General features: G+C 45.6%; 1 pseudogene; it reads right to left on the bottom strand.

The window, feature by feature from the left end:
• LOC135221288 (transmembrane protein 214-like) overlaps positions 1-10,701 on the bottom strand; it is a 324,587-nt pseudogene extending 313,886 nt beyond the window's left edge.
• Positions 10,702-10,709: the final 8 nt, after the last annotated feature.

Genomic DNA, 10,709 nt, shown 5'->3' with positions numbered 1-10,709 from the left:
CTGATGCCCACCGCCCGCAGACCCAGAGACGTTCATAAGGTGGTGAGACCAGACCAGGTGCGGAGGAGCCAAGTAGCCGGGCTGGGTCACGGTAGAGGTGGTGGGATAGAGACCGAGTGGGTGGCAGCGCTGGTTGGGGTATGGTTTAGGTGCAAGAGCAGCGCTGACACTGAAGGGGACCCTGCAAGGCCAAGGGAAGCCCAAGCCTGGTATAACCCGGCCACAACACCTGCAAGGGGGAATAGTCGGGTTAATTGATCTGAAGGAGGACCTTCGGGACAAGGAGAGATATCCCAGAAAGAGCGCTGCTCGGGGCCACCACTAAAGCTCCTTCCTCTCCTTTCCCCCCCCGACTCGTCGGAAAGATAAGAGGAGAGAGAAGTTTCCCCTGGAGGAGTAGCAGCAAAAGTAGATCAATTACAGGGGGACAAGAACGAGGCCGAAGGGTCCAGTACAGGAGTGGAAGGGGGCGAACGCTCCCCGCCATGGTTTTTAGTCTCCTGGCATAATGCCTCCTGCCCACAAACTTCTCCCACTGAGCAGCAGACACAAACAACACTCCGCACACGTTATTACACCATCACAATCAACTCCTCGGCACGAAGCACAACCTGTATGAGGATATACTTCGACCGAGGAGTGAATTCTGTTACACTTCTTGCTGTCTACCCCCGGGCCTGAAGGAAGTAGACGGCAACAAGGGCTGCAGATCAAGGGATTGCTGAGAATCCATTAAAAATCTCAAACAAACCACCAAAAACAGCACACAAAAAGAACAAAAAACAGGAAATTTCCCACTAGGAAAAAAGCGAGGTCCAGCAGAAAGTCAGGCAGAGAGCACAGAGGAGCGCGCTCACACAACGACGGCCGAAAGCAAAGTGTTCGCTTGCCACCAGTCTTAGCATAGCCAACAACAGCACAGTAGTTAACTACTGCACTGCCTTGTTTGAAAGTTCAGCGGCCTTGTCCAGGCTACACCTTAAGTAATTCCTATTATGAAGGACCGACAGTTTGTATACCGTGTAGGAACAACTGTAATTTCCATAGAAATACCCAACGCGGAGTTATAGCTTAGATCTACCTAACTGAGCAAAGCAACCCTTGAATGGCAAGAAAACTTTCAATTCTGAAAAACTGTAGCAGTAAAATTACAATTAGGTAGTAATGAAAAATGATATTGTTATAATACAATAAAGTTTTCATACATACTTACCTGGCAGATATATACCATAGCTTAAAGAACTCCGTCGTCCCCAACAGAAATTCAAATTTTCGCGCCACTCGCTACCAGTAGGTCAGGTGATCTACCTGCCTGCCCTGGGCGGCAGGACTAGGAACCATCCCCGTTTTCTATCATATTTTCTCTCTTCCACCTGTCTCCTGCGGGGAGGCTGGGTGGGGGCCATTAATCGTATATATCTGCCAGGTAAGTATTGTATGAAACTTTATTGTATTATAACATATCATTTTCATACAATGAACTTACCTGTCAGATATATACATAGCTGATTGGCACCCTTTGGTGGAGGGTCAGAGACAGCTAAATATGGAATAGACAGGTAAACAACATCTGTTGTAGGTATAAAAGAAAAACCTTGGTTCCTACCTGATAGGTGGTAGACTTCGTGGCTGTAGCCGGTAGTCTGCTCACCTCAAGACTTTAGCGAGATATTAGATCTATGGCTAAGTTCTTGTGGGTCTGTCGATGGGTATAAGAACCGCTTACTCGGCAGAGCCTAAAAGGACTTTGTCAATGGGTACTGGACCACCACTTCTATGACAACACACCTTGTGAAGGGAGCATAACCCAATTCCCGACCACCTGATCCTAACCACCATGTTAGTAAATAGAATTTCTCTGAGTTATCCCCGAACTCATAACAAACAACCCTAACTCGAAACGAAAAACTCATTTATACAAAAATTCTCAAAAAAATTTTTAAATACTCCCCTAAAAGATATCACAAGAGTTCCTTTACTGAACAACAGTGACTGTCCGCCAGTGCAGCACTAAGCCTCTTTGTCAGCAGGAATCTAGAACATATCTAGTAGAAGGTATGTGCAAATTCAAGATTGTGTTTGCCTCCCGTACCCAGTATTGTATCCGCCGATACAAATGGTCCCAGAGAAAAACATTTCTCGTAGGTCACGCGAACGTCTTTAAGATAGTGAGATCAAAACTGAATTGCACCTCTAATATGTCGTGTCAATGAGTTTTCTTTAATGACATATTCTTCTGAAAAGAGAGAGACGTCGCCACTGCTCTACGTCATGGGCTTTTACTCTTAAAAGCGAAAAGAGTCGTCAGGACAGAACTTGTGAGCATCCGTAATGACGCTCCTAATGAGAAAGCTAATGCGTTCTTAGACTGATTCTTGTGGGGTCCTTAATCGAACACCAAAGACTTTGTCTAGAGCCTCCCCATTTGCTTCTTTCTTTGTAAGAAGAACTTCAAGGCTCTTACCGGCAAAGAGACCTCTCTGTTTCTCTCCCTACCAGACTCGATAAGCCTTTGATCTCGAATCTCTTGGGCCAGGGATTCGATGGATTTTTATTCTTCGCTAGAAACAGAGTTCTAAAACGAGCAAAAGGCCGAGTCTTTGTTAAAGCCGACTTCATCTTCTAGGCATGAAGTTCGCCAACTCTTTTGGCTGTCGCCAAAGATAGGAGAAACAAGCATTTTCTTGTTATATCCCTGAACGAAGCTACGTGGGGAGGCTCAAATCTGTCCGACGAAAGGAACGTTGAGAACTACGTCCAGGTTCCAGCTGGGTGGAGTTAGTTCCTTCGATTTTGTCGTTTCAAACGATCTAATCAAGTTCGTTGCAGATCTTTATTGTCGTCAATGTTCCTTAGGCCCTCCTGTTTCGAAATAAACTGACTGCCGACAGCATGCTCCTGTATCCTTTGATTGTCGATACAGACATGAGAGACCTCTCTCAAGAACAACAGGAAATCGGCGATTTCGGTTATAGAGGTACTGGGAGGACAACTTCTTAGACTTGCACCACCTTCTGAATACCTCCCACTTCGACTGATAGACTCGTCTAGTGGAAGCTCTGCGGGCTCTAGCGATAGCGCTTGAAGCTTCGCGAGAAAAACCCCCTCGCTCTGACAAGTCTTTCGATAGTCGAAAGGCAGTCAGAGCGAGAGCGGGAGGTTTTGATGAAACCTCTCGAAGTGTGGCTGTCTGAGAAGATCCATCCTTTTTGGAAGGGATCTTGGGAAGTCTACTGTCCACTCCAGCACCTCTGCAAACCAATCTTGTGCTGGCCAAAACGGGGCTATCAGGGTCATCCTTGTCCCGTTGGACGCTACGAATTTTCTCAACACTTGTCCCAGGATTTTGAAAGGGGGGAAAGCGTACACGTCCACATGAGACCCAGTCCAGCAGGAAGCGTCGACCACAAGAGCTCTTGGGTCTTCCACCACTGAACAAAAGACTTCCAGCCTTTTGGAAAGGAATGTGGCGAACAGATCTACGTGAGGATGTGCCCCGCTGCTGTAAAGATCCAAAGACTCTGACACACCTCTGAATGAAGAGTTCCAGTTCTGTGTGAAGGACCTGGCTTCTCCTGCTCAGTCGTCCGCCCTGATGTTTCTCGTCCCCTGAACAAATCTTGTTAGGAGGGCGATGTTTCTTTGTGAGAGCCCAAATTAGCAGATCTCTTGCTATCTCGTAAAGCGACACAGAGTGTGTTCCTCCCTGCTTCCGAATGTAGGACAGGGCTGTAGTGTTGTCCACATTCACTTGGACCACACTGTTCGTCACAAAGGGTTCGAAGAACTTTAGCGCTAAGTGAACTGCTAGAAGTTCTTTGCAATTTATGTGCCAGGACACCTGCTGTCTTCCAGGTGCCTGACACTTCTCTTGGTCCTAGTGTTGCTCCCCAACCCTTCTCCGATGCGTCGGAATACAACACTCGGTTTGGGTTCGGAACTTCCAGAGAAATTCCCTTGTTCTCGTTTAGAGGGACAACCACCATTGCAGGTGTGGTTTCATTTCCCTTGGAAGGAGAAAACTGTCGGAGAGAAGTCCCGTTCTTCCAGTTCCACGATCTCTTTAGGAAAAACTGAAGAGGGCGAAGATGTAGTCTTCCTAGAGGAAAGAACTGTTCGAGCGAGGAAGGGTGCCTAGTAGGCTTAACCATTCCCTCGCCGAAGTTCGTTCTTTCCCTAAGAAGAGAGAGACTTTTCCAAGCCTCTCACGATTCTCTCTTGCGAAGGAAATACTCGAAAACCCCGAGAATCCATCTGAATCCCCAGATAGACCAAGTTTCTGTCTGGGAATCAGCTGTGACTTCTCGAGGTTCACGAGTAGTCCCAACGCCTTTATCAGGTCTAGGGTCAAAGAAAGGTCCTCCAAACACTGTCTCTCTGTTCTGGCCCTGATGAGCCAATCGTCCAAATATAGAGAGATGTTGACGCCTTTGAGGTGAAGAAACCTCGCCACATTCTTCATCAGCCTTGTGAAGACCTGAGGCGCTGTGGATAGGCCGAAACACAAGGCCCTGAACTGAAAGATCCTTCCCCCCGTCATGAAACGGAGGTACTTCTTCGACGAAGGGTGAATCGGGACATGAAAATAGGCGTCCTGGAGATCCAGCGACACCATCCAATCTCCTTGACGTAACGCCGCAAGGACTGAGGCCGAAGTCTCCATAGAGAACTTCTCCTTTCGAACGAACTTGTTCAGAGCGCTGACATCTAGAACTGGTCTCCAGCCCCCCGAGGCTTTCGCAACCAGGAAAAGCCAGATTGTAAAACCCCGGAGAGTTTTGCTCTAGAACCAGTTCTATAGCTCTTTTGTCCCACATTTGATTCACCATCAGACGAAGAGTATCCCTCAGTACAGGGTCCCTGTATCTGGCTGACAGTTCCCGCGGAATGGTCGTTAGTGGAGGACTGTCTTGGAAGGGGATAAGAATATCCCTTCCTTATTATGGACATGGAAGAGGCGTCTGAGTTTATGAGTGACCAGGTCGTTCTGCAAATTCGAGAAGCCTGGGGTCCCTCCACTGGTTGTTTTGGAGGGCTGTCCTGTCTCACTTCCCTTTCTTAAACAGGGACTGGGAATAGCCTTACCCTCTCCTTCCCAAGACCTCTTCTCTTAGAGGTAGCTCTGGAGAGAGGCCCTCCTCGAAAGAAGGGCTGAACCGTAGAATTCGGTCCTTTCTTGTCAACAGAAACAAGAGGTCTCTTCTTCCTTGCAGTTTGCAGGAGAATATCCTGAGTCGCCTTCTCAGTCAGTGATCGAGAAATGTCCTTCACTAACTGAGAAGGAAACAGGAAGTCAGACATAGGGAGCGAAAACCAGGGCTGCTCTCCGGGTGTGAGATAGAAACCGCCTTGGTTAGGATGAACTAAAAATACTCCTCTTTCTTAAGGAGTACTGCTCCGAAAAGAGAGGAGATTTCTCCCGATCCGTCTTGTACCGCCTTGTCAATACAAGCAAGAATACTGAGAATGACTTCTGGGTCAAGACCATCCGAGTCATGAGCTTTCTTAGACATCACCCCAAGGACCAGTCTAGGAAATTAAACACTTCCAAAATATGGAAGAGTCCCTTGAGGAGATGATCCGTCTCCGAAATAGCCCAAACACGCGAGCTCCATTCAAAGCGTGTCTCCTTGACGAGTCCAACCAAGGTTGAAAAGTCTGCTTCGCTGCCGCTGGGAGAGAAAGGCCCATGTTCTCCCCAGTTCGGTACCAGAAACCTCTCTTGCCAGAAAGTATGGCTGGAGGCATACAGAAGGTAGTTCTGCCCAGATCCTTCTTAGACAACATCCATTTGTCTAAGGACTGAAGAGCTCTCTTCATAGAGATCGTAGGTCTCATCTTCAAGACCGACGAAGACTTAGGCACAATCGCACTCGAAAACAGTGATCGAGCGAAGGAGGAGCGGCAGGAGTTTAAAGAATCTCCGTATTCTCGTAAAAGAGGTCAGTCAGAACTATAGTTTCGAGACTCCTTCTCTACCGTCACCCTCTTCTTCCGAATCTCCTTCTACACCTTGTGGAGAATCGGCCTGAAAAACGAGGATCTTCATCCCGTTCTCTCTCTACTGGTGACAACTCCTACTAGAGAGGGGCTCATAGAGTGAACCGACTCTCTCTCACATCTAAAAGAAGTCTCCGCGTCTGCTTGACTTCTCCCGCCTGAAAGCTCCTCGCGCTTGGCTGGCGCCTCGCGCTTGGCTGGCGCTTCACGCTTGGCTGGCATCTCGCGCCTGGCTGACGTCTCGCGCTTGTCTGGCGCCTCACGCAACTCCTCGCGCCTGGCTGGCGCCTCGCGCCTGGCTGAATCTTCGCGCTTGGCTGGCGCCTCGCGCTTGGCTGAATCCTCACGCCTAACTGGCGCCTGCGCCTTGGCTGGTGCCTCAGGCCTGATCGTATCCTGATCTCGAGCAACTCGCTCGGAAAGATCCTGACGTTTGTACGCCTCTTCTTGCCTGGAAGACGTCCTATGTCTGGCGGACGCTTCACGTCTGGCTGAGAAAGAAGACGAGACTTCTTAATAGGAAGTCTAGCGTCCTTCTTGCGAGGGGGATCCCTTGAAAGAACTCCCACCAAAGAGGCAATCTGCTCTTGAACTGCCAGCAAAATCCTCTTGGAAGCCACCCCAGCGTCCTCTTCAATAGAAGAAGCAGGAGAACTCGAAGGAGTGCGATCATCAAATACATCTCTAGGAGGCGTCGAACCAGCTTAGCCTTCTTGATAGAAGAAGGAGCTTCCTCCGAGAAGCGCTCCGGGCTCGAGTCGAACGCGCGCTCTTTCCAATGCCTTTTCAGTGGCTAGAAAGATCCGAGTCCTTCCACCTCGTTTAGGTGAAGGAGAACGGAGGACGACGAGAAACAATCTCGTAGACGCTTCTATTTGAGGCGGTCCTGAGCAGACTGTAACGAAACAGAACCTGCTGAAGGAGGACGCCTGACCGTTGGGGATTCCCCACAACCTCCGTACGACTTTCGACTTTCCTACTCCTCTGGGTATGTGAGTTTGGAAGAGGTCTAGGCCTGGGAGCATCGCAGGGCGGTCAGGACGCCCCCCTCCACAACACTGGGAACACTCACTTCACTTAGTAATTCACAATCACTAGCCTTACCTTGCATGGCCGCCATCTTTGTCTTCATTTTAGCCGAAGAGTAGCCTTCAGATTGGCGATTTCAGAAGCCGAATCCGAATGCAAAGCCTGTGAGGATTCAGATACATAGGGAGAATCATATTCATTAATAAAAGGAGAGTTAGACTCAGAAAAAGGCTCAATAGGCCTTGTACTCACACTCTTTTGTGCAGCTCGTCTAATCCTATCCCTCTCTAACTTCTTCAAGTAAGAAGTTAGAGTCTTCCATTCATTAGCATCCAACTTTTCACACTCAATACAGGTGTTAGCCAAAGAACTGTCAACCCCCTACATTTACGACATACAGTGTGAGGATCAACCGAAGCCTTCGGTATCCTCACCTTGCAGCCTACATTCACACACACTCTCACACTAACCACTTGAATCAGACATTCTAATAGAAAAATCAAAAGCAAGTCCAAATCCAGTCCACAGTAGCGAATGCAAAACAACGATCCAGTACGTCACCAAGAATCCAATAAAGATGATCAATAAAGTCTTGAAAAAGCGAATTCCAGTCAGGAGGTAGTAACAACAATGTTGATACCACCGGCGACAGAGAAAAAATGATAGAAAACGGGGATGGTTCCTAGTCCTGCCGCCCAGGCAGGCAGGTAGATCACCTGACCTACCGGTAGCGAGTGGCGCGAAATTTGAATTTCTGTCGGGGACGACGGAGTCTTAGCTATGTATATATCTGACAGGTAAGTTCATTGTATGAAAACATTTTTTCACCCAAATTATGGAAAAGTTTTTCTCTGTAGTAGTGGTTAATAAGTTTCACAAATTGATGATCCAATCTTCATCATAACAATTCAATTCATTTTCATGGCTATTTCAGACTGTTACATTTTCTTATTAGTAGGTAATTGGTGTATCTATTTTACATAGTTCATGTGTTGAGCAAAAAATTAATTTATTATATAGGGTAAACAACAGCAGACAATCCATCGTCATCACGTGGCCAGGCCTTATTCACTCGATATTTAATTGGTGAAACAAGAATACAATTACAACTCTAAGTATACCATTCAAAAGATTGAAGTTTCGTCAACATAATGTGATATATGAAAGCCCCATACAAACTAAAACAAGCATGTGAGCTCTTCGTAAAATATGTTTTCAAGGCAGTTTTGAAAGCCAATATATGGTGGCAATCGCGTGACTGGCCGTTCTAACCATAGACAATCCACCATCTTTCCCAGCCTTCCCAGCACTCATTTAAACAATTTTAGCATATATATGTAATGTTTATTGATCTTACTCAGATTGCAGTTGTAATCAGCACAATAAAACGTTTTATTGCCTATATTTGTGAAAGTATGAAACTTTTTATTCCCGGGGTCATGGTTTGAACTGTATTCATTTTTACCTTGTAATCGGTGGCTTTATCCTTACTGCCATCACAACTGAAACTCCACAGTGCTTATTTGATTGTTATGATACACATTTTTGGTTCTTAATTCACTCCACATTGCACTTGAACCACGTTGCTGTTCCTGGTTACTACACTCATCACAAACACAGTTACGAGCAGCAGACGACTACACTGTTTATGAAGTGCAAAGCTTTATTCCCTTAATTGCTTACTTTACTCATTATTTAGTTTAACTTTACTTTGTTACTTCAAAATGTTTATTTAATTCATGTCTATTATCCCTTTTTTGCAACCAAATTAACCCCCCAAAATTACAAATATTTCTGTTGTACTTACGAGCAGACGACACAACAAACAAGGACTCATCGTTGCCAATCTAGTGGAGCTTTACACATGTGACGATGCATTTACAAACTGTTTCCATGAATTCTAATTGTCATAGTAATGCAGTAATGGTAAAAATTACTGTAATATGTATATATACTACTACAAATAGATACGCTAATTTCACTTATTTCCCCTGTTTTGTGTAAGTCTTATACCCAGTTTAGAGGGTAAAACACATACCAATTGACAACACTAATAAACAATTGAAGAGCGCAAAACGCCGCAAAGAATGCCGTAGTTCCCTTGGATAAGTAGTGGTCGGAAGTCGTGTTTACGATTGTTGCGATGAAAGTGCCCCAGTGTCTATGGGTACAAGTGGTTTGCGGATTTAGCACAGGAAATGGGAAGTTTGTTGATACAAGTGATTCCGCAAACATCGAGATGGCGTCAATCTTCTAAACATTTTTAATTGTAAGTAAAAATTTCGAAAGCGTCATGGGGGTAGTGTGCACTGCGTTGGCCACACTTTTCATTACCCTCTGTTTAAATCTTAAAATAAGCCCTTAATTTCTAACTTTGGAGAAAATACTTACTTCAAAAGGAGAGTAGAGGTCTTGAGCTCCTATTATCACCACCAACAACTCATGACTGATGACCATCTCCAGTGTCAGGACGTGTTAAAGTACATTTTCGGAGAGTGGCCAAAAACGCAATAGTCAGTGAGTTGGCCAGTCCAGTCAGTGTTAACCTGGTATTTCTACAGAAGCAGTCCGCACAGACTGCAAGGAACGTAACCGTGGATACGACATCCACTAGGGATTGGGGGCCGTCCAATGTATTTCGCCATGTTTAGTACTAGCCCCTGGAGGGTTAATTACAGTCGTTCGAATAAATATTACTTAAAATTCTTGTTTAGTAGGTAAAACTGCATAGAAAAACCGCAACTGCCATAGTCTAGGCCGCCGTGGATAAGTACCCTAGATCTACCGCTTACCTTAGTACCTTCCCAAAATTTTTGATTGACTCACAATAAAACGTAAATGGGTAGTATCTTGCTTATTAGAGCCTAAATACCAAATACTTCTGGGGAAGAAATAAAAAGGGCATAGGCTACCTAGGTAGGTAGCTACTATTTAACAAGTTAACCTTAGGTACTAGGCTAGCTAGTTCTAGCGGAACCCGTTCCTCACTGTCTTAATTTGTCCTTTTGTGTAGTAGTCTAGGCGTACGCTTCCCTAAAAATGCTAGTAAAACCTGAAAATGTACCTAGCTAAATGACGTAAATTTTACGGTAGGTCAGTTACGTCATGACAATCGGCGGAAGAGTAGCTAGGGTAGTAGGTAGCTAAGACTTGCTTTGTATTACCTACGTTGACCTACTAGGCTATAGTAGTAGTAGGTACAATCCTAATGAATAGCCTAATAAGCTACTAATCCACCCACTACCTATAAATTTCACACAAGCCAGTTTAGTACCTAGGTATTGCTTAGCATAGGCTACGACGATATCTTGGACTAAAATGACAGTTCCAGATTTCATTTTAATTTTCTGACAATTCACAATATACGTACCATCGAATGTTGCCTTTGGAGCCTTGTGGAAAAATTCTCTCTTCTCATCTTTGCTGAGTTTACCATTAACTATAGTAGGATTTTTTCCCTTCCTGTTACTTCTGACAACTAATTCCCATTCTCCGTCCCCGGTGGCTGCCATATTGGAAAATACTGCGGTACAACTTCTTCTTCTCTCATAAAGATAAACTGAAGTTGCTGCTGAGGTAACACATGGTGACGGATGAAAGCAGTCCACTCTAAAAGCTCCGCTGTTTATCCTGTGAGGTTATATCAGACCTTATCTCTTGGTCTCTCACTTTTACACGAA

Source organism: Macrobrachium nipponense, chromosome 2 (assembly GCF_015104395.2).
Source record: "Macrobrachium nipponense isolate FS-2020 chromosome 2, ASM1510439v2, whole genome shotgun sequence".
Classification (NCBI taxonomy): domain Eukaryota; kingdom Metazoa; phylum Arthropoda; class Malacostraca; order Decapoda; family Palaemonidae; genus Macrobrachium; species Macrobrachium nipponense.
This window is presented reverse-complemented; position numbering and strand designations above follow the sequence as displayed.